This window comes from Scardinius erythrophthalmus (genome assembly GCF_964197995.2).
Source record: "Scardinius erythrophthalmus genome assembly, chromosome: 21".
NCBI classification, from domain to species: Eukaryota; Metazoa; Chordata; class Actinopteri; order Cypriniformes; family Leuciscidae; genus Scardinius; species Scardinius erythrophthalmus.
The window spans coordinates 19,367,816-19,393,568 of NC_138241.1; the positions used below are offsets into that span (position 1 = coordinate 19,367,816).

Sequence of the window (25,753 nt, forward strand, 5' to 3'; positions counted from 1 at the left end):
GTCTCACAGTAGACACGCCCCTTCAAACAGAGCATTCAAATCAGAGGCCAAAATCAGGCTTGGAAAAATGCCTTTTATTTCTAAATTATGAACATTTTTGATGTAAAAATTATACTAACATTATAAGGGCACCCCAGGAATCATTATAAAATAATCCAGTTCATGACCCCTTTAAGCCGCAACTGTTTAAAACATTGATAATAATAATAATACATTTTCTTGAGCACCAAATCAACAAATTAAAATGATTTCTGAAGGATCATGTGACACTGATGACTGAAGTAATGTAATGTCGTTCTTAAAACTGCTCACGTCCTCGGACTGGGAATTATATGTTTCTATGGCAACACTATCAACGGCCAAACAGTGATCAGGTGGTACAGCGGTCACATGGTACAACAAGTAGGAGCTCTCAGGAAATTCCCAGTTTACAAGCTGTAATTCTGAGTTCTACAAGGACAAACGCTTTTTACAAGTTGGAATCTCATATAATTACAGTAAATACAACATGGTGTGAACGCACCCTAATACACACACAAACATAAACACAGTAGATCTTTACCTATTTTGCAGTTCAAATGAATTTTTTTAGTCTAAAACTGCATGTATAAAAATGACACAAGCTGCCACTTGACATTTCACATAACATCTGCATTTATTTATTTAGATTAATCTGGTCACGCTGTTTCTTCCATTACATCTCTCTCTATAGAATGGATGGAGAATAACTGGAAAGACTGGCTTTATTTATTCTAATTGCCCCACTGGTCTTATGCTATGTACATCCCATTCCAGTGTTCCGGCAACCATCAGGTGTTTCATTTGCTTCCCTCAAAGCTCCCTGGGAAATGCGGTTTGCAGGACACCCACACAATCAGGATGTTCATTTCACACTGTTCATGCAATGGGATTTATGTCATAGATTTAAAAAAAAACCTCTCTCTCTCTTTCTCTTCTTGCATTAAAGCGTGTTTCTAAACTACTAGTCAGAAATCCAGCCCTCTTTCTGTGAGTCTGCCTCCTGGAACAGTCACTGGAAATGACACCTGCGACACAGCCGCGATGGCTATAAAATGACAAATTCGAAGAGGGGAAGGAGAAAAAGCGAGAATGAAAGAAAGAGCAGAAAAAAAAGTGTGTGATGGGAGAGCAGGGTTTTCTCAGCGCTGGTTGGAGCAGATGGTGAGCACATTTTGCACATCATTTGTGAATGATTTCAAAATCTATTTATCTATTCCAAAGAGATCGCTGGAATCCCCATCTGCCTGTCTTTTTTCTTCTCTCTTCTATAATCGTTTCCATCCCTCCATCTTACAGCGTTGCAAACGGAGAAGTCGAGGAGGCTGGCTCGAAGAAGAGCGCGAGAGAGAGAGACAGAAGACAGAGAAAGAGGGGGCCTCCATCATAAAGAATGTAATACTGCCACTGTTGAACATCGGCAGGGAGCTACAGGCAGAAGCCCTTCAGAGTGAGTGATTGACTTTAATGTAAATCACAGGTCTGACAGACCACAGCACAACAGGAATGCTCAGAACTTTGCGTGTGTCTGAGCATAAGTAAATACGCATGAAACTTGTACATAAACATGCCACTTTGCTTTTAAGAATTCTGAAAGACCCCTACATAAACATACTTACCCGCAGCCCCTCTAACACGCACCATAACCTGCTTTAGGTTTGCAAGCGTTTAAGTCCGCATTATATTTCCATGCTACATGTGTCTATTGAATTAGCATCTTTAAAGACACTTCATCATTAAAATGACCTGCAGATATTCCGAGTCAGATATCGCTAAGCATCCTGAACATGAACAAATCATGGTTAGTGATTATGTTTGGACGCGTGTATTTGTTTTGATTGGTCGCTCCAGCATGCTGGCATCCAAGCGTAACTTTTCATCTTCCTGCAGACCTACGTACAAAGTCTGTGCTTTAAAAATAATGCTTGTCTAGCAAGCATCCATCAACCAGGGCTGCACTTCTGTAATGTTTTGTCCAGTCTTTTGGTCTCCTGCTGTCCCCATCAAACACATCAGCATGGAGGAAAAACTATTACCACTTAGAGGGAAACAGCGAGAGGAAAGTGCGTGCTATGCAGTCCACATAGTGAAGCGCAAGGTTATAAATCTCTCTTTTATTCAAGGGTCGACGCTTTGGTGTTAAAACCCAAAGCGTTGCATTGGGAAAGTGCAACAGATCTAAGAGGGCTCTCTAGAAACGGACAGCCATCAATTGCTTCTCTATGAGTTTGGAAGGAGAGAAACAGAGCGATTGATCAAACTCCTGTTGATCGTACTGACAGATATTTCCCGCTCTCGGGACATTAAGTGATTTGATATAGCAGATGCCAGGATTAAGACTGTTTGCAAGTTTCTCAGTGGGATCTGCGGAAGCATTTTCTCTGGTCTGACGGCAACATGTGCCGTGTTTGGATCTGTATATCCTCATCTTGACACTTTATAACCTACAACAAAATTATTACAACTCATGACACTTAATTATCCTGATTTAATATCCTGTGGTTTCTGATGATACTTGTTACTGTTACTGCCAGGGAAGCACAAGCTCATGTTGTCTTAAGCCTTTCACTATTACATCATTTCCTGTGTGGGCATCCACAGATGATGAAATGATCGCCGTTTTACCCACTCTAAAAGCGGACAGGATGATAATCCCAATGATAGCATGAAAGTCTACATTATATCCATAAAAAGCAACTGTACATATGAAGGCTAAATGCATTTGCAACAATGCGTTTGGCGAGAATCCCATCGCAAATTCAGTGCGTCACATTATGCTCTTTTTTTCTGTCCTGACTATTCCTAAGCTGCCAAAATATATTTTTCCAAGAGTTATATTCCTGTCCTTGAGAAAGACAACCACTACAAAGGCTAAAAATGAGTAGGAGAAAAAAAAGAACGAAATGAAACGCTGAAACATACGGGAGTTCGCTGAGCACAAAAGACGCCAGCGATTTAATGGGTTCCATATCGGAATTTCTCTGACTGCCAATCACAGAACAAAATGACATCATCTTAAACTCTGTTACACAACAAACATGCATTTAAGCAAATAATCTAATAGTGGAATCATTGCTGGCGTAGACAAGACAATTGATGTGTTCCATATCAGATTTTCATTACAGTAAAGAACCAGCTTTTGATTGACAGCTGAAAATTAACTGGTGTAGGAATATTTTCACCTCATCACAGACATGTAAAAAAAATGGGTTTGCATATTGAGGGTAAAATTGTGCAAAACAACGACTGGTAATTGTTACAGAAGATGTGCAGTACTGTGCGGTTTAACAGCAGATTCAAATTTCACTCTGTATGATTTATCGACTACACATTTCTTTTGGATGCTTAATGACATTAAAGACAATAGATGCTACACTATGACTTTTTGTTACAATATATTTTTGTAAAGCTGCTTTGAAACAACATGTATTGTGAAAAGTCATATACAAACTTGAATTGACTTGACTGTAGTTTGAAGATGTTTTTAGGTTAAAGCAGTATTAAAAGAGCCAAACATATTGGAACAAACATAATGCATTGTGAGGAATGTTTCAACTGTTTTTGTCCATATAATGAAAGTCAGTGAGGTCCAAAACAACACTGTACTCCTTTGACTTTCACTATATGGCCAAAGAAATTCCTCAAAATTTCATATACAGGCGTGCATGACAAATGATGAAAGTTTTAATTTTGTAGTAAACTATCCCTTTAAAATAACTTTTATTTGAAACGCCATCACCTTCATCAGCATGTCCATGTATAAAGTAATGCCACACTCTGTTGGAAAACAGCTCTCATATTTAAGTGTGTAAAGTGCAAGCGGGCTTCCAAATAACAGGTGATTTTACAGAATCGCCTGCCATAGTCTTATGCAATGAAGTGTTTATTACGTCAGCACTTTTAAGTCAGACCACCACAAACCTCCAGCCGTGCTTTTGTTTCATGCCATGGACTCAACAACTGGTTGGGAATTGCAAAGTTGATACAAATAGCATCCAAATTGGATGAAAGCATCCAAAAGTCAGTTTGAGATTCGCAGGTGGTTCAAATTGAAATGTAATCAGGCTAGACTTTATTGCAATGGGTATTAGAAACCATTCTATAAAAATATTAAATGTCATTATTTAAATCTTCCAGTTCGGTTGTGCAAATTGCAGGCGTTGAAAGCTTATATGCTTATGTAACCTTATTATTTTATTCTAAATGATTCCAAAGCCCCCACAGCCACCTGGAGTGAATAGACACCCAGCAATATTTTAATGTACAATTACTTACAGTAAATTAGAATAAAAATATATCTGCCGGACCACCCTAGCCTCTTAAATCAAACCATATGTACATATATTGCTTTAAGATCGAATGTAAAGGGCGTGATTTAGCAATCAGTCGCTTCAATTTCTCCAGAGGGCTGTTTTCACCCAATAATGCAACTGGGCTGTGGTTCAGGATGAACACCCCTCTGAGGAATGCTGGGAAATGCAGTGCACTCTGGTTAAGAAAAGAAGGAAGAATTTTCATTGGAAAGTTCCAAACACAATTGCATAGGTATTGTTCATACGGACTACAAGTTCAGCTTCTTTCTTTTTGGCAAGTTTCAAGACTTTGGGATTGCCAAATTTTATGGGTTTTGTTCTGGGTTTTCATACCCTAAGGGACTTGAAAAACAAATTTGATTATTAACATTAAATTGTAATGGCAGACATCAAATGAGTAAATAAATAAATGCAGGTTAAATGTTCATAGCATTGTCTCATGGTATTTAATTTTAGCCAGATGCTTTGAGAACAAGCACAATCAGTCTGACAGTGAACTTGTAAATCTCACTCAGCTGAGCCAAAATAAAATCCAATATGATTTATCTATATATTTATTCACTAATAGTACATTCAAGTTTGAATGCATTTCTTAAAAACAAAGTATGGTGAGTTTTAGTCTTAATTTCTCTGTTTTGCAACAACCAGCAGCATCAGCAACTCCCGATGAACTTGAGCTAATAAGGAATGAAAGAAAACTGTATGATGGTTATTTTTGGTTAATTGCATTAGAGCAACAGTTCAGATTTAAAACAGGTAATTTAATTACATTTGCATTTAACAGTTGCCCAGGGAGTAGTAGCATGACCCTTATTGGGTTAAACGTGTGTGTGTGTGTGTGTGTGTGTGTGTGTGTGTGTGTGTGTGTGTGTGTGTGTGTGTGTGTGTGTGTGTGTGTGTGTGTGTGTGTGTGTGTGTGTGTGTGTGTGTGTGTGTGTGTATGTGGTAAACTTGTAACAATACAGACTTTATTCAGTATGTTTACATGTACACTACCATTCAAAAGTTTGGAGTCCGTATCATTATTTTAAAAGAAATCAACATTTTTATCCAGCAAGCATACAGTGACAGTAAAGATATTTATAATGTGACAAATGTTCTTTTGAACCTTTTCAGAGAATTCTGAAAAAAAAAAAAATTGCACTTTACTCAAAAATATTATGTGGGATCATGTGACACTGAAGACTCCAAATGTGTGGCTGAAAATTTTACAACAGAAATTGGTTGTAATATTTCACAATATTACTGCAGTTTTTTTTTATTTTTTATAAAAGACCTCCCCCCCCCCCCAAGTGGTCACAGGAGATACATTTGAGACATGTTGTAAGTAGCAATGTGTCTTGTTGTTTGACCACATGTGATCAGATCACAAACGACAGCTTTTAATACCATTTATAAACAAGGCTTTATAGTGTTTCTATCCCAATTGTTAAGACTCTTGACTGAGAGTGAGAGTGAGAGTGAAGTTCTCCATTGTCAGAAAAACGGCCAAGAAAATGCCCCTAGCTAATTGTCCCTCTGTCCGCACTTACAACGAAAACTCACTAAACAAACACAGATGCATGTAAAACAAACAAGACTCGGTTGTGAAGAAATAGTGCTGATTTCTGCCACTGCGATCAACGGATGGAATCACAAGCTCTGTGCTGGCTTCAGTCCTGTTAGAGACGCTCGTCGCGACCTGATGGTTAATTTAGTCACACTAAACTCCGTGTGTCGTGTTTGTCAGTTCATCAGAATGGTGTGCGAGTTGGAAGCTGAACTTGCTTTCCGAATGACTGCATTCCCTGGAGCTTGGCAGATCAAATCTGGAATGCTTATACATTCTTTGTCCTTTCTTAAATAATTTTTTCACCTGCAGTAAATTGCATGTTATTTCCAAAAAGTATCTCTCCTATGGTTTACGTAAGCTCACAAAATATGCTACACATTTCACAAGACAGTAGTTTGGCTGGCCGAAGCGCGCTTGGGTGGGGAGGTACAACATTGCTGCGCAGACACTAAAAGAACAATTCAGAACGGTCCAGCTGAAAACACCCACTTCACTCCCTCGGGTCTTAACCCCAATATGAGTCCAGATGCTTTTATCAACTCTACACATACATCCAAGCCCAAGCACCTAATAAATACTACGAAGAGGGACAACAGGATCACGAGGTCACTCAAAACATTAAGTGCGTGTGTTCAAGTGTGTCTGCGCAGGAGATGATGACGGATCTTTGTGTTAGTTAGTCACGGTGTGAGAATGCCCGTGAGGTTGTTTTGATTTAGATTTGTTGATGTGCGTGGGTTTGGGGTGAGGACGTCGCGAGTGTATGTTCAGTAGGTTCCCATCGAACCAGAAGCTTTGAGTGACCTGATCTCATTTTCACCAACAGCATTAATCCTGTTGCTTTGCTCCTGCTTCTGCTGCTGCCACATGTGGTTTGTGTTTCTCTCCCAAAGAACCGACCTACCTATTTCCTGATTTCCAACCCTCTGATTGATAGCCACTCTTTTTTGCCCCTTCCCTTCTTCTCTGATTCCTAGGTCTTGATCTGCGAAAGGCGAGATGGGCATAGATCTCGGGTGAGAGAGGTTGAAAAATGAGCGTCAGGCAGAAAGGTGTCCTTGGGAGACCCTGTAGCGTTTTATAAGGCGAGTTGTTTGAAACGCCATAACGTTTTATGAGGTGAAACACTGGTTTCACTTTAACCTGTGAAGAGTAAACCTATAGCAAAGGACAAGATTACATCCAGATGCATTAAACTGACCAGCGGACACAAATCGAAACACATGCACATGCGCACACACACACACACACACACAGACACAAACACACATGCACTCCTGGGCTACAAACATATCTCCTTTGACCTGGGAGGTTATGTCCCAGTTCGGTAATATATTCTCGATAAGATCCTCTCCTGTTTCAGAGCAATCTAAGACTATGATAACAGAAAAATGGAGGTCCTTGTCTGAAAACCCCTCCCTAATTCATGAACCGGTGAGGTCATATAATTAACAGCCTAGTTATCATAATATCAACATCGTCCGTCTCCAGTAGGATTGTGTTGCATTGGCGCAAATAGAGGGGGGAAGAATGTTAACACTAATATTTATATACAAATAAGAGCTAATTCATTTATGGATTATGTTTATGCTTTATCACTACTGTTCAAACGTTTGGGGTCATTAAGATTATCATTTTTATTATGAAATATATATTAAAAAAACTATAATAACAATATAATTATTAACATTTCAATAAATTCATATTTTTTTAGAAGGTATTAGTGAATGCGACCAATAGCCTCCAGTGAAACTGTAGCTGAAACTATAGATTAAAGTGTCAAGTTTAGGATGCAGAAGTGTGTGTGTGTGTGTGTGTGTGTGTGTGTGTGTGTGTGTGTGTGTGTGTGTGTGTGTGTGTGTGTGTGTGTGTGTGTGTGTGTGTGTGTGTGTGTGTGTGTGTGTGTGTGTGTGTGTGTGTGTGTGTGTGTGTGTGTGTGCGTGTATAAAAAAAGTATAAAAATCATTATGTCTATGGAATGTCCCTATCAAAAATATGCAAACCCAATGCGCGGGCGTGCGTACGTGTGTACGTGTGTTAATAATTTAGATTAATTTACATATATCCATTTAAATATCTATTAAATATTTGTCATCACTTTATTAAGTACAGTGAGCATTGCATAGAGTCCCTGCGAGTCAGGATGCAGCTTGTGTACAGTATGCATTTGCCATTTTTAATGCAAGACTGCCTTACAAAAAATGTGGAGATCAAATGTTGCATTAAACAAACTCTGTAAATTACCCAAACATTCTGATGTGTATTTATAACCTTGTGTGTGTTTGTGATTCTGGTTTTATTTGTGGGTTGGATTAAGGGAACGGGCATTGTGTCTGCAGGGGCTGAAACACAATCAGCACAGTAAAACAAGATCAGAAACTGGGACCAATTTCAGGTTTACAAATAATGACGTTAATAAAAATAGGCCTAACTGTTGGACTACTCCAAGTCTTATTCATTAAATATCATGGCAGCTATTTGAGATATGAAATACGGTCAGGAGCAGTGATACGAGCTCTTAAAGTCAATGTTGTGGAGCGCTCTATAATTGATGTCAGGCCACCGTTAGAAATGAGCAACAAAACGTTTGCATGATAAATAAACCTCACAGGGACAATGTCCTACATGTTCCGTGGCTCAGAGAAGCATGCTAATTATTTTGGATGATTTGTTCGTTGTTATTATGGTGATTCAAAGAAATAGGTTTTGGTTTGAAAATTCATATAAAACTTTATTAGGCTTATAAAGTGCCCACTTTGAAGTCATAGGCTTCTGTATGCATAAAGTATCTGAGAGAGAGGCAGAGAGAGAGGCCAGATCTTTGTCCCATATGACCCAAGTGTGACCTCATTTCCCCATTAAAACATGCCAACTCTGGTCTCACACAGTAAGAGTCAACACTGATCACATTTTTCTAAGACAAACATTGATTATTCATGGAAAAATGCACTATTCCTTTGCAGACATCTGTAAACCTGCACACCGTGGAGTCAGTATGAGTGAGTGCATGTTCGAAGTCAGTAATGGTGAGAGAACATTGTGCTTAATGCGTTTTTCGTCTTCAAACCAAACTTGGGTCTTCAGTCGACAAAGTTTAAATCCTGTCTGGCTAGCGCGCTTCCCATAATGTTTAATATTATGTTATTAGGTAGAAAGTAGGTGGTCTTCTGTGGATGTTCGAACACATTCATCCACATGAGCGTTTACACTACGAAAGCAACCGGTCGAATGCGTTTTCAACTATCTCTGGAAATGGTCGAAAGTGGACAAGCTCAAAATGTTTTAGACCCCATTTATGCCTGTATTTAGCATTGTCCATTTGTGATCCGGTCGACGAAAACACTTCTTATGGTTATGTTTCTTATGGGTTAGTTCACCCAAAAATAAATCCCATTCATAATTTACTCACCCTCACGCCATCCTAGGTGTATATGACTTTCTTCTTTCTGAAATGCATACATATACTGTACCTTCGTTTTTTCATTTACAATAGTAATAATATAAAGATTAACAACATCCAATCAGGGGTGCGTTTCCCAAAAGCATTGTTAGCCAACTATGGTCGCTAGTTCCTTCGTTATCATCGTAGTTCAACGAGTCTGTGTTTCCCGAAACCATCGTTCCAACGAACATTCGCAAACAGCACGTTGTGTGGTTGGAACGACAGCTCTCGACCTGTGGAGTTTCTTGTTTTTATAACGTGGGCTTAATAAATCATTAACTTGAGCCAAATAAGCAAGCTGACATTCAGTACAATCTATATCTTTTATTTAGAAGACATACTGTCCTTTACGTCTTTTAGTTTGTCAATAGATTTAAAGCACCGTTTTTGAAGAGTGCGCATGTGCGAACGTTCTCTAGTTGAATCTGGAAATAAAGCAAATAACTGAGAAAATTATGAGATAGTCCTCAGATGACGTCCATAATTTATAGCAAAAACATCTAGCATTAATTTGATCTCAAACAGATTCATTAAAAGTAGTTATAACTCCACCACCTGTGTGACATCATTAACCAACGTGGTTGAACTACCAATTTGCGACAATACAGTTTCGGGAAACAGTCGTGACTAGCAAGTTGATTTCTTCAACGATGCATCGTACTACGGTAATGAAGCAACAAGTTATGCTGATTAGCTTTTCTAAAAACAAAGGGTCAAAAGGTCAGTGAACACACTGTACAATACAAAGGATATCACACACAGTACATACAGTACAGTATATATATATACCATATACTTAATTCAATTTCTGGTTTTAAATTGAATTTGAACTGAGATAGCAAACATAAGGAATTACAATCTAAATTTTTACATAAGGAAGCTGCTCCTCCTGACTCTCCTTTAAAAGTAAGGGCAACACAAACCTGACCCTTTACACCTTTACAGAAAGGCCCTCGGGCTGATAATGTGTGAGCACAGAATGCTAAAAAGGGACTGTGACTCCATTTGAATAATGATACAACTGGGAAATCTGACTTGCATAAATGTTTTTGTATACAAACAGCTCCAGAGAAACCGTAGTGTCAGGTTTCCAGTTCTGCAAGCTAATCAAGCGTAAATGTTTTACAGCTCAGCGCTGTCATCTTAACACTCTCCATAGAAACATTACCTTATTCTTCCACCCGCCAGGAAACTGTCCAGCTGCACCTGTGGGCAGGAGCTGATGGGATTAATCTTTACACATGGAAGCAAAATCTCACAAACTTACTGCAGGCTTTCTCGTGACTTTCAGGAATACTGCTGTCCGGTAAGGTATCATGCATATTCGGTTAAATCTGATGTTTTTGATTTAATTTTCGCTCTTATTTGCAACACAATGCTTATTTTTAAGTTTACGTTCATGTACCGTTTTAGTATATTCTTTATAGACCACTGGCAGGTTTATCATATTCAGACAAACACGTAGCGAGGAACTACATCACTTACTTCAAAATTATACATGGCTGTTAAAACCACTGTAAATCAATAAATATGCTTCAAGCGTATAATGACGTACATCCCACTCGTGAGAGGTAAATTTAACATGTTTGTCTCTGTGTGTGTATTTGTGTTGGCATGCACATATGTATGTATGTGTGTGTGTGTGTGTGTGTGTGTGTGTGTATGGTCAATTGTTTTTCTGAAGCTGGCTCTCTCATTCTCCAGTGGAGGGCAGTTCGGGGTGAGTGCAGGTAATAATGAGTCTCTCCTGAGACTTTATTAGAGTTCAGTAAGACTCTCTGGGCGTCTTTGTGTAATGCGGACATTCCCAATATCAGAGCAGATGCCTCCCACTCTGCCTGGCTGCTCTACACATGCATCCACAAAAATACATGCGCACATATACACACAGGGCCTTAGAAAAACATTAATCATTTAAACTGGGGCCTAATTCCAGCTACTTCACCCGCACGCCAATCACAGCGGACTGAAATTGATTGCAGATTTTGGCTGATTTAAAAATGAGAGGGAAGGAGGACACAATACCAGGTAATTGAGCATATAGGTGAATCCACACCATATGCAAACACAGCACCGCCCTCCAATCAGGCCTTAAAGGAGTATTTCACCCCAAAATGACCATTCTGTCATCATTTTCTCAATTTACAATACAATGAAAAGTATAAAATAATTTCTCTTGTCTGTTCTAAAGAAAGTCATATTGGTTTGGAATGGTATGAGGTTCAATAAATGATGACAGAATTGTAATATTTAGGTGAAGTATCCCTTTAAAGCCAGTTTGTGAATGACTTTTTTTGGGGAAGTGGGGGAATTTTTCTAAAAGGGTCTAAAGGGGATTTTTAATGTAGTTGATTGAACACGGTTGGTGCTTTTACTTGTGTGTGACTCTGTGACTCTCAAAAGCTCTTTTCTGAGGGTAGGCCTACGTTTACACGACAACGATACGCTTAAAACGGAGAAGTTTTTCCTTTGAGTTTTCCGCGTACAAACGACACCATTGTCAAAACGATTTCCATTCACATGGATCAGCGAAAACGACTTAAAACGCTGTGTTCTTCTGCCAGGCCAATAGATGGCGTTGAAACACTATAGATTGAACGTAATACACTATAGATTGAACGTAATACACATGTGCATGATGTCATCATTTTCAGAGATTTGCGTTTTTGTTGTTTACACAGAGACCGTTTTCAAAAACTTGCACTATGTAACCCGTTTTCAAAAGTTTGCGTTTTCAGCCACCCAAAGCGCTGTTGCTGTGTAAATGAACGGCCAAAACGTATAAAAAGTTTTACGTTTTTAGTTGAAAACGATGTTGTGTAAACAGCCCCTAAATTTATAACGATCAGCAGGGCCTTTTTTAGCAACATTTTGCTACCAGATCTTTCATTTATCAATAACAATTTTCAGTGAATTGTGCAATAAAAACTTTCTACACATCTGACATTATTCTGTGGTTTTTAAGGACATCTCCAGGCTCCTAACATACTCATTATTCTATTTATCCTACAGCATGCTATGTATGCATTTGGGAAAAGCATCAATTCACTTAACTGGGTGCAGCTGAGACCATTTTGTCTGTTTAAAATAAATGTGGCTACCACTGAGATCACATGAACTCATTAAAAAAATGTTTAGGGCAGTTCATCAACAATTCATGTTTATATTAAAAGCTTTATGTAGGAGGCAAATATTGCATCTTGTGACATGCATCATTTCCACCAATTATGAAATTAGCCAGAGTCCAGGGAGCGTATTTACTGAGTAGAATTGTGTGCAGTCAATTTCAAGGGCGCACGGGGGGGGGGGGGAATGCACATAAAATGCTGTTTTAAAGTGAGACCTTCCCCTGCAGGCATTCCTTTTCACCTCTGGATTTCAAATGATGTGAATGCTGGACAGAGTGTCAAAAGCGATTGAAGAGATGAAATTTTGAAACCGAGCTTTTGCATGGCACTGCATGAAATGAAGGGTTCTCAGGTTAAACTGTCCAGCTGTTAAGACTGTGCAATTGTGCATCATGAACCATGTTTTGGTCACATCTGAGTTGAAAAGAAATGTAAATGAATTTGAAACGAGTGGGCCGATGCCTGTCACCTTCTTGATTAAACCTCTGTTTATCGTGGATTTGTTGACTAAAGATACCAAAAGAAGGCGATTGTTGACTGTATAGAGTGTGTAGATAAAAAAATTAATAAATTGTATATTTAAAAATGAATGTAGCAAGAAAACAGGTTGCATCAGATTCTAAATGATGGAACAATAATGAATATAGCCAAAAGAAGCAAGAATTTACATTCGTAAAACAAACATTTTTGAGCCGCGCACAAAAAAATTACGATCTGTGTCAGTCAGTTTGGATACTCATGCAGTTAACAGTATCCCTCAGCCATGTCCTAGTGTTTCCTGTGGCCCCTGTTCTGTGTCACCGCTCCCTCAACATACAGTAGGCACTGTGTGGAAGCAGAGAACAGACACCTGGGTTTCTCACAGAGAGTCGTCAGACTCCTGCAATTCCATGGAAAATCTCTGGTGTTTAACTTGAGTTTGAGCTCTGTGGCCGTGAATTCTAAATCAGGTCCGTTCTGGCAGACTGTAAGGGTCTGGTTAGATCAGGTGCAGGATGTTTAAAGTGAGACACCTGCAGACACTCAAAAACATTGTTTCAATTGTAATTGTCTGATTTCTGCACAATTCTGGATTTTAACATAGTTTTTTTAGTGCATTCTAACCTCATTTTAGATGCAATTTGTAGTGCAATTTGAGAAATGCACATCACAAGTCTGTATATGAGCCAGAATGTGACTTGGCTCCTTAATGATCGGGTTATTAAAGATGTTTTATACATACTTTGACTTGTGCTCAGCTGTGGGGGCAAATCATACCAAGCACAGTTGTAACCTCAAAACCAGAACGCAAAGTTTCTGTTTCCTTGGATCGCGTTCAAAACACACAGCCCATTCTGTCGGAGTCTGTGCTTCCAGGCTACCTTTGCATGAACGTTTTCAAGCTGGGAAAATTTGTAGCAGATGCCACCTGTCTCATCCAATCAGTCAGCCCGACGGTTAACCATCCACCTGATTTGTACAGCAGCCAAGCGTTGCCCTAAAAATGCTACACCGAGGTCAACTCGAGGTGTGTGTTTTACTGTAGCTCATGCAGAACACAAAAGGGGTCATCGTGAAAGTTAAGGGAACACATGTCAAATTTTATCACGAAAACAACCTAAAAGTATTGCAATTTTAGGACAATGACAGTGTTTCTTATGGATATTGTATCTGCTTTAGGCACATAGCATGGTTAGAAACCTGTTAGGTCACTAAGTTTTATCCCCAATAAGGAATTGCTTTCCTCCTGAGGGGAAAACTTTCATAATGGCTCATTATAGCATTTCTGGGTCTGAGAAAAATAGTAAATCTCAAAGAAAACACTGCTAATGTGACTGTTTTTCATTTTTCATGTTATCTGATAAGCAAGCTTTAGTAATTCATCAGGCCTGACAGGCAGAGGGAAGGTGCTGAAATGTGTATTAATGTAGCTCAGTTATGAGGAAATGAGCTGGAGTTGTAGCCAGCTCTGTGGTGGCGCACTGCGGCCTGCCAAGGGTGGAACGGACCTCTAACATGAGCTCCCCATGCTCGGCCTGTCCTCTCCAAACTGACATCGCTGACCTCTGCTTGATGACTCACTCTGGCCAACAGAGGACAGCGCTGCCTTGCGGCGAGAAAACCCTGATTATGTCAGTATACAGGCACTGTGAAATAAATACAAGGGCTGTGCAGCCGAGCCGTTATCTCTTTGTGAATCTGTACCTGTTGCAATCCCAAAATGATCTGTATCTGTGTTCGGATAGAATTGGATGTGGGCAGGGATTAAACCAGAAGTGATTCATAAAATTACAACAAGCCTTAAAGAAGAAAAAGGAGCTCAAGAGGCTATTGGAAGTTTTGAATATTAGGGGTTAATAAGGTTTAAAACATTAACGTTTCAAAATGTAACATGATATTTAAGCAATATCACACAAGCAAGAGTGCTGATGTTTGGAGGGGGGAAAAGGAGGATTGCGAATATGGCATTGCTTTTATACAACAATTCAATATACAAGAGGTTAATATTGAGCAACTTACATTTTGAGCATAATATTGCCATTGTCTGTTTCTGCTTCATCAACAAAAATAGTTCCAGGCAACACCACAGCAGAAGTGCATAGTAGTGTTTTGTTGCAGAAACCTTGTTTGCTCCTGTAACCTCATGGGATTGTGAAGTGTCCAATGAATGTGCACTTTTTTTTTAATGAATACTAATACTAAGGACATCCTACTCTTTCCACATAGCCTACTGTTTTTTAACTTACTATATAGTAGGGAAGCATGCATATTCTGATGTAAAAAGTGATGTAACACAGCTGACATTTTTCCGTAATTTTTAATTACATCTCCAGGCTCCTACTCATCGCACCATTTATCCTAAAGCATGCTATTGGATGTCCATAAAAATGTATGCATTTGGGAAAAGCACTGAATCACTGTGCCTTTCCAAATAAGGAAATAATTATAATGCTTGCTTGTATCTGCTCTAAGACAAAACACTGATATGGGCTGCCAGGAAAGTTTATTTTAAGTTTACCTCTGGATTGAACTCCAGTTCTGGAGGACCTTCCTTAACTAAAGTTGAAGAGTGTGAAACAGAGGTCTAGCTGAAGAGTGATCGCCACCAGTCAGATGAGAATTCCCACTTGAACAAGGGACTTCATGATGCACTTGTGACCTCATTCTGTCTGTGCTTAGCAAGAGTTAATCGAAGACATTTGTCTTTTGACTGACCCACTCCCCCCGTCCCCCTCTGTGGTGGCTGTTTCTGCACAAATCTCTAACCAATCATACTGGTAATACCACCGCTGTTGGATAATTATTCCTCTGGGGACCAGGGAAACCTATGCTATGTACTTTCCTTTCCCTTGTTGCCCTCTGTCAGGCTGGGCCGAGCGGATGGCAGGCGGGTAAACAAGTTGCTTGAGTTTGTGCCAAAATGCCCTGGAAGCCTCATTTTGATAAGTCCCATTAAAGAACAATTTTCCTCATTTCTCATTGGAAAAGAAGAACTTGTCAAGCAGAAACTTTACAACTAAAGTAATGACGCTTTAGGGATATCCCCGCAAGACAAATAGACGAATAAAAGTTTATGCTTTAGACGTAAAGCTAATCTGCGTTGGAAAGCAATGTGTCTGTGCATTTGAATGGAGGCTGTGGCTCAGCTGCCAAGCCAGATGTCAAGGCCCTGCGTGAAGGATGTTGGACGTACAGATCACGGAGAATTATTTGGATTGCCCGTCAGGCCACAGAGCAGACACACATCTGTTTTTATTCAGGGATCTTGAACAATCTGTGCACTGCGCTGGCTCTGCAGGCGTGGAGCAGCGTCCCTCTGCGGGATTCACCTACCCTGAGAACAATACTCTGGACCTGCTTCTGATAGTATTTCAAAATGCCTGAAAGATAAGGCTGAAGCTTTGCACCCTCTTTCTCTCTTCGCAGAGGCTGTAATTTACGGTGTGCTCCCTAAATTAGAAGTGCGCTGAAACGTTGGTTTCCCAAAAGGCGCATTTGTTCATTTCAGGATAAGCGAGAGAGGAACACCCGGGTCGAATGCTCTCGGGGTAGAGGCACGGCGAGAGGAGGTCTAGTTATTGTTGGGACGCCACTGTGATGAAGTGTTTAGAGTTGTTTTTCCTCTTGGCCCTTTTTGTCACAAACTATAAACTAGAGCCGTGATCAGCCAGGCGGTAAGTGTTTCCATCAGCGTTTCCTGGGTGAAAAAGCAACGACCCTTCATAACACTGTTTGGCGGCCGTTCCAGCGCTGCATGATTTTGGAACCAAAGCGCCAGGAACCAAATATTTGCAGTCGGTAGGGTCTGTCTGCAGATTCACCAATTAGGAAAAAAAACACCAAACAGCTTATTTTCATTTTGATCGTTGATACTCATGTTTACTTTACAGCTCATATTAAAAGTCCCAGTAGATTTCACTCCTATTTTCACAACCCAGGACGGTATTCTTTTGCAACCCAGTCTTTCCAAACGATTCTACGTTAAAGGCACAATATGTAAGATTTATGTTATATATTTTGTTGACTTACATTTATCCCAAATGTTTCCAACAATGTTTAAATCCAGAGAAATCAGCTATTTTAACAAGTGTAACGGCCGTGTCCTCCTGTTAATGACGTCATATCTGCGCTACCCTTGATTTCTGGTTTTACTTGTTTTACTTCCGTCGAAACCATGGAAACACCAAAGATGCTTTAATATATTGGGCCCTATTTTAACGATCTAAGCGTATGGTCTGAAGCGCACGCCACAAGTTCACTTAGGGCGTGTCCGAATCCACTTTTGCTAGTTTAACGACGGAAAAATGGTCTGCACATGGTCTAAAAGGGTTGTCCCTGTTCTCATAATGAGTAATGGGTGTGTTTTGGGATTTACGTGCGTTAACCAATCAGAGTCTCATCTTCCTTTCCCTTTAAATGCCAGTTGCGCTCGCGCCATGGCAGATTCGCTATTTACATGACGGAATTTGATAGTGGAAAGACCGAAGTCATTGTGGCACTAGTGTGAATAAGTCATTAAAAACGAAAGTGAGAGATTAGCATACATTTATATTCAGAGTAATCTATTCAGACTAAATGTTTGTGCTTGTGTTTAAAGCCTGTCTTAGACTCCTGTTTGGTTACTTTAATAAGAGATCTGCAAGAAGGGTATTGATTTATGTATATACAGCGGTGTAAATTATCCCAAACCGCTAGGGGGAGCTCTCGCTAAGATCTGCTCCAAAACGCGTAATATAGCAGTTAATGCAGAGACGAGCAGATAGCTAACACACAGAATAGGGTATATGTCGAACGTCGCATGACGAAACCGGAAACCTGGTCTCATCGCATCCGCTTGTCATAGAAAGTGTTTACAGCCGTATGAACTGATGCCGATATCTATGGAATTTTAAGGTAATCAGCTAACCTACCTATCTCACTTTGTTATTAGCTTTTTATTCTATTTAAATATCTAAACGTTAGTGTGAAGATTTTTTTTTTTTTTTTACTTTTAAATATCGATCTTCACATGCGAGGGACATTGGTTATGATCATCTTTGCTCGCTCCTTTTAAGTTATCTTGAGTAAAACAGTAAAAAAATGCATGAAGCACATACAAAAGACCTGAACCGGAAGCGATGCGTTCTGTTTTCCGGTTTCGTAATGAGGCGTTCGACATATACCCTATTGAGACGCTCCACTTGACATTGACATTGAATCTCATATCTGTCTTGCAGGTAAGATTAACTCAGTTTATTATAGATAAAAGGGGTTCATGAACCGTTCTCTTTGGTATTTTTTTGTGTGAAGTAAGTTTTGAGCACAAAAACTGTATTGTCATTACTCGTGAATAGAACATGATCAGAAACAACAGTAATGAAAGCTTGTATGTGAAACGCGAGTTTGTATTGTGCACAGATATGAAGATACATTATTTACAGCGATGTTTATTTAGTTATGGTGAGATTTCGATGGCTAAATTTAGAGGTTAAAGTCCCCATGAAATCAAAATTGACCCTATTTACTTTGTTAGCGCATATTACTAGTCTTGTGGTGAACAATTAATCCGTGCAAGAAAATATTTAAAAAAAAATTTTTTTACCATGGTAATCTTTAATCAAAATCTGAAAATGCCCCTCCCCTCTGCATTGGAGGACCTTCTCCGATGACGTAGGTTTGAGGAATTGGTTTGGGCAACGCGTAACCACTCCCCTCAAACCGTTAGTCTGCGCAGAGATGGAGAGGAGGAGCGCTAGAGTAAAACCCTGCCCTCTGTTCAATATTCCGTTTCACTGGGAAATACGTCATAACACTGGAGAAAAGTCGTTTGCAACTTCCGGTTCACGGGGACTTTAAGTGCCGCGGGTTCAGTAACGCACGTGGAGTTTGCGGGTGTCCGCCATTTCGTGCAAATAGTATGCTGCGGCGGCAGAGTTAATAAACTCAGACGACGTGATTTGCTCAGTAATGAGATAAAAGAGTTATGAAACGTGACATAAGAGAACATTACAGTGTTATTGGTTATTTAGAGTAAACAAGTCATGCTGGAAAATAGAATGCATATATTCTGAAAAGTGTTTAACAAACAAAGTGAATTGTATGGGTTCAAATTAAGTTTAACATGGCTTATTTTTGATTTTATGGTGCAAGATATGTGTTCAAGTGCTTAATATGTAAACTGTATTTGCAAGTGAATTATTTCATTAGTTTGTTTAACAGCCATGGTATAGATAATGCTAAAAATGAGTAATGAGAAAATGTAATATTGAATAAATATGCGTAATATAGCAGTTAATGCAGAGACGAGCAGATAGCTAACACACAGAATTGAGACGCTCCACTTGTGATTGACATTGAATCTCATATCTGTCTTGCAGGTTTGCATGCTATATTTCCTTTATTAAATGTGTTGCACCAGAATCGACGTCTGCTCCTTTCTATATGTGTAACATCATCTCCAGACGGATCTGCTCGTGCGCGAGGTTAAACTTCACAAGCAGACCATCTATGGGACAAGCCTGATTCCACCATATCTTTATGTACACAATAATAATCTTTTACATTGTTATCCTGTTATTTTAAATATCTGGCATGTTTGTGTGCTTCCTTTGCGTCCCTGTGTATTTGTAGGAGTAGGACGTGAAAATGATAATTGCGTCGGACTGAAACTAGCAAAAAACACTTGCGTCGCGCTTGGCGCTGCATTGCGCTGATTGTAAGATAGAGCCCATTATGTGTTTTATTAGACAAGTGAGCTTTATCGATGCTCTTAACTTTTCAATGTTTTCATAATTTATTTTGCTACTTTTTTTACACTTTTCAAATAGAGAAGGATAAACGAGAATATCAGAATGTTGCTGTGATGTATGTACATCCATTGTTGGAGGATAAATAAACTATAAGTTTGAAAATCATTTATTTTCTGATAAGAGTCTACAGGGCCAAAAGTGCCCATAGTTGAAGAAACACCCCTACATTTGCATTGCATTTATGTTCTAAGCAGATCTACAAATTAAATTCCAATACGGCACACAAATCACTCTCAGCTTGCAGAAACACATTTTAAGCGCTTGCATGGTTAGTATTTCCAATCAAAATGCATTGGCACAATTTACAAACACTGGCAAGCTAAAAAGGTGAAGTAGTTCATTTAATGATTAAAGCCCCCAATCAAACATATGTTACACTACAATCACTCTGCAGTGAACCAAAGCTGAGCAACGCAACACAAACATCCTTGACAACGTTTTTTTTTACCAAACAGATTTCCACACGCCCTCTCTCATTCAAATAATATTCTGCATTCAAAAAAGCCCATGGGAATGTGATTATTTCATTAGATTTGAAGGCTATAAAAAAGCCTCTTTTGATCTTTTTTTTTTCTTTCTGACTGGCATATGGGACATCCTGGAATGAATTCAGCCCTTGTTGAGTTTTCACGAACCCATATTCACAAGTAGGCTACTTTATATAATTTTTTCTTTCTAGTCTATAATAGCTTGTAGTCCGAATTGAATGTGATATAGACAAAAGACCGTGTACAGGAAATAAATGGTAAGAGAATACATCTTTCTACTGAATTGTCCTCGCGGGCTGCAAACAAACAAAAAACAAATACAGCACGAACAATGACTCTTTGAGTCGGTTCTTTTAGTGAATCATATATACAGCGCAACAAGTGATTCGCGAACAAATTACTTATATGGTCCGGATTTCTTGGCCCAAGCAAAATCACGAGGTACAGTCTGACTAGTCCTACTGAATGACGGTTTTTTTGCTACCAGCAATACCAATGGTATAAATATCAAAAATAAAATACAAATATGGATACATTTTCAAATGTAATGAAAACTAATATGGTATGTGTTATGATTTTTGCTTTAGATGCATGTGGTCAAAAGAGGTTAAACGTTAAACGTTTAATCATATTAGTGGATTTTTAGACCTTATGCACCAAAGAAATAAGACCATTCGTGGGCCGTTAACTTCGTGGGCCTTTTAAGAGAAGGCAGAGTAGGGAATGTCGCAACAGGTAGGACTTATTTACGGCATTACCAGCACCTGCAAATGTAGAATTTAATAATAGGCATTGAGTAATATTGAGTGATATTGTATATTGTCTGAAGAAAATAAACAATATCGATGTTTTCTTTCTGTGGCTTTCAGGTTTTACCATTTGTAATAAGACTTGAATAAGTGTCCTTGTGTGAGTGATATGGGAATGAGAAAATTGTGATGCAACCGTTTGTATTCTGCCAATTCGACTTTCTCCCACATCTGTCATTGAAATAATTTCACATTTGTATTCCGTTACACATTGTTGATAGTGGTTATATGTGCTCCATGTTTCTGGTCATTTGTCAGCTAAATGAAGTCTTTCAGAGTAAGTGTAAGTAATATATTCTTGGGAAAAAAATCAATCAATCACATTATGGGTACAGTTCTTCATGATGTGTGTTTATATATCCACCAGAGATCTTGCAATCTTCCCTCTTTCAATGACCAAATAATCATCTCTGAGTCTGAAGCATCTCCCTGTGTGTGTGTGTGTGTGTGTGTGTGTGTGTGTGTGTGTGTGTGTGTGTGTGTGTGTGTGTGTGTGTGTGTGTGTGTGTGTGTGTGTGTGTGCCTGTGTGTATTTGTCTTTGTGCTTGTATTGCCTTACACTGGATCAGTCCTTATCACCACCAATCTCACATCAGTGCCAGATGCCTGACCGTGGTCAAAACGTCATAACAGCACTCCTGAGGGTCGTCCATCTCCAAGCTGTGGAGAAGTGTGTTTTCTGTCGCCCTCAACTCTGTGTGTGTGTAACCACGGTGATGAACTCTGATGCCTCCGCTGGGAGTTTAGAGTGAAGAAACTTTGAGGTGTTATTCCTCAGCTCTCACAGGAGGTGTGTCTTTGCTTGTGTTTAAAAAGGTGTTATTCTTTCGTTCATTGGGGAGTCGCTAAACTTTGTTCCTGAACCATGATTTAAACCTTTGTAATCTTCCGTAATTACAGAAAAATGTGCGCACTGTCTCAGCTGGAGATGTGTGGTACTGTGTTTCTTAATCTGTACAACTTGTGGCCAATGGGAGAAATGTTGAACAGGGTGGAGTGTGATGATGAGATGTATTTAAATCCCATCATTCCTGATGACGACTAATAGCATATTATATATATATATGAAGAGTTCAGAAGCAAAAGCCTCTAAGTGCCATCTGAAATTTTCTTCTAGAATGATAATTTTTATCAAGCTCGTATATTTAAGTTCAGTAATTTCACTTAAATGACAATGAATAGGTAATTTTCACTGCCATTTAAGTGAAATTACTGAACTTAAATATACGAGCTTGATAAAAATTATCATTCTAGAAGAAAATTTCAGATGGCACTTAGAGGCTTTTGCATCTGAACTATATAAGGTGTGTGTGTGTGTGTGTGTGTGTGTGTGTGTGTACTGTACATCTCCCTGCTGTTAATCGTATATATTGATTAAAATAATGGGTTACACTTTATTTCGATAGTCCAAGTTTAGACATTCTGCTAACTATAATTAACTTTTCAACTACATGTCAACTAACTCTCTTTAAAGAGTTAGTAGACTGTTAGGTTATGGGAAGGTGTTAGGGTTCGGGTCAGTAGAATAAGGTGACTTGTAGTTGCCAAGTTACTTATAGTCAGTAGAATGTCTGTTGGGGGACCAACAAAATAAAGTGTTTGCAAATATTAAGCAAACAGTCTACTAATACTCTAATGACAGTTAGTTGACATGATGCTGCAAAGTTACTTATAGTTAGTAGAATGTCTAAAGTGGACTATCGAAATAAAGTGTTACCAAATATTGATTGTGAGGTTGTCACAGACTCAGCTACACCTTCAGCACCAGATCCCGCACCAGATCCCATAACACCTCCCACACGATCACTGTCACCTGAATACTGACTCAGTCAGTACACCTGTTGCACCTCATCACGGCCACACATAAACACCCATACACACATACATTCAGCGTCTGGTCTTGTCAACCACTACGGTGTGTTACTGCCCAACTGCTTTGCTACATTGAATTTACTTAGGTAATACTTCATCTTCGATTCTTCACCTTCCTCAGCCCCGAGCGTAACATTCAGCCCTTCGCCGACCTGCCCAGCAAGATACCTTTCACAAGACTGTTTCTCAAGATGATGTTTTATTAACATAGTTTGGGAGAAGCACGTTCAGATAATTAATCGAATCGGTATGGGAGGAGCTCATCTAGTCAACTCAATTAACATCAAGATACAGCAGTTTTTACCGACAGTTTTCCAACATCCCTCCACCACCCCATCTACTCACTTAGTCCTATCCCAAACCTGGGAAAGGGGAGTACTCTGGGTTCGGGCCAAATTCCGAGCTCGGAGCCCTCCCCTCGGACAGCATGCCAAATACGCATATCCTTTACTCTGTCTAATTATATGTAAGTGTGAACTCGTGAATTAAGTTTCTATGCTCAGTTGTCTCAGATCGACTCACCTGCTCAGTTTGTTTTTGAACTTCACTATCAAATGAACCTGTTGCATTATCCACGTCTTCTCTTCTGTTCCATGACAGAGGTGTTATTAATCACATTCATATTTTTTCAAGATATATTTAGTTTTTGTGGAAACCATGACTTTTTCAGGATTCTTTGGTAAATAAAGAACAGCATTTAATTAAAATGTGATTTTTTTTTTTAGCAGTGAAGTCTTAACTGTAACTTTTGATCAATTTAATGCATCCTTGCTGAATGAAAATATTAAGTTATTTAAAAAAATATGACTGACACCAGATGTTTACATAGTGCCTTAAATTCTCGGCTGATTTCAAATCCTTCAATGGTGGAAAAAAATGTTTGGACCCTCATGGGACAGTTACAGCATCTACCAGCATACTAACAAGCCAAACCATGACCTTTTGACTTGCGGAAATATTTCAAAGTCCTGTAATAAACATGAACAGGTGAATCTAAAAGAATATTTTGATTACCGAAGAGCTACAGTACACGTCTATGGGCTCATTCATTATGATTTAATAGGGGTGTATTTTGCCTGTGTAGCTTTTTATTTATTTTCCATTTTATTTCACTGTTTGGCATTGAACTCAGACCCAACAGCAGGATTCATTCTATCCTTCTCCTTTTCTTTCTTCTCTTCTGCCTATTAATATCATCACAGCAGCTCTGATCCACATAAACTTTTACATTTGGCTCTTTTAATAGCTGCCATTTCTTTTATCCTTTTACTTCGACGTTATTTTCCAGAAACTGTAATAATTGAAAACAAGAAAAAGAGCTAATTAATTAATAATTCTGCTGGGGAACCCTAAAAAAAATGGCAATTGTTTTCATGTGACACTACAGAGGGGCCTATTCATAAGTGTTTTCATTTTAAATTGCAGATCCTGTGAATACTCGCCACGGCAAAGTGAACTGTGAATAGGTGGAGAACAGTAAGGACTCCAGCTCTGACCTGAGGGGAAAAGCAAAGCCGTGCCAAGAACAAAAAGAGTGCAGAATGACAGCAACTATGCTGAGCAATCCCACATGAAAAGCGCCAGCCTGCCTGTATGGAGGGAAAATGGATTGCCTCTGTAAGATCAAAACTCCAGTCTCCTGATGCAAGAGGTGATTTTGCATTTGCATGCTGAGTGTTAGGACCTCGTTAGTCCTCAGACAGATGTGTAAAAGTAGTACACATCGGGTTAATGCTCCAACACTGATCACTCATGCCTGTAAAATACAGCGAAATGCTTTTGATTGAACTGATGCACTTGACTCAGCTTTACCATCGTCTTTGTAATGCTTCCTTTCCTCTAGTTTAAATCAGTCTCTTTCCACCCCCTGGTAGAATGATTGTGGCATTGAGTGTCTAAATTGCATCGTAATGAGAAAGCTGGAGGTGCAGTAGATCTCTGCATTCGCTTTGGTGGATTATTTGGCCCCATCCTCAAAGGCAGGTTCACGTTTATGAGAGACTCTGGCACAGGCCTCTGGGGTCTAGTACAGGGACTGCTGTTGTTGTTTTGTAACAGTGGGACTTCTGAGAGAGAGAAAATGACTCTGTGGAGCATGCAGAGTAGTTAATGTAAGCCATGTTAGGGTGATAGTTATTTGTTTATGAGTGTGACGGTTGGTAACCTAATATTAGTGTGATTCAATCCTAGAAAAATTAGCATGTTCATTATTAGCATGAGACAGGAAATCCTTTACATTACATCACTAAGATCTGCTGTCATCCTCCCTCGGGCTCAGCGGACATGTGTTTTTAACATGGATTAGAACGGTGAGACATCTCTGAGGTTTGAGAGTGCTGTGTTATGGGCGTTTGTGTGTGTGTGCCTATGATGTGTTTCGGAAGATGGTGTAAGCCTGTAAACGGCGAGTAATGGTCAAAAACAAGAGGCATTGTACAACAGCATGTCATACACTTGCACTTTCAAATTAAGTGTGTTATCATGCACGTTAAAAGTTAGATTTCAGTCAGACTAAAGCAATTAATCATCTTTTTAAAAACGTAAATGCTTTAGTCCTACTGAAATCAGTCTGGTTTTGGACGTTAAAAAAAACCCTGACATCTCTCTTCCGATTTATGTCACACATTTTATTTTTCAATATGACAGAAAATTAGTTTGTAAACTCCAAAACTAAACAGTCCATTCATTCAACATGTTGACATATAAAAACAACATTCAAGGTCATAAGAGGTTCTGACCTTCTGCTAAACTTCTCATGTAAAACGATAACAGCATCTGTGATGCTGTGCTGTTCAAACTATTTCAACAACCAATTTGCCAAATCCACAAGCAGTAGAGCCAGGCAGTTCTCACTACACTTCCC

The 25,753-nt window shown here is 39.2% G+C and overlaps 1 long non-coding RNA gene across 1 annotated transcript; it reads left to right on the forward strand.

The window, feature by feature from the left end:
• Nucleotides 1-1,001: 1,001 nt before the first annotated feature.
• On the forward strand, nucleotides 1,002-25,079 carry LOC308681690. The gene is made up of 3 exons (XR_014029053.1): nucleotides 1,002-1,182; nucleotides 1,318-1,468; nucleotides 24,316-25,079. It is a non-coding gene; the product is annotated as an uncharacterized lncRNA (long non-coding RNA).
• Nucleotides 25,080-25,753: the final 674 nt, after the last annotated feature.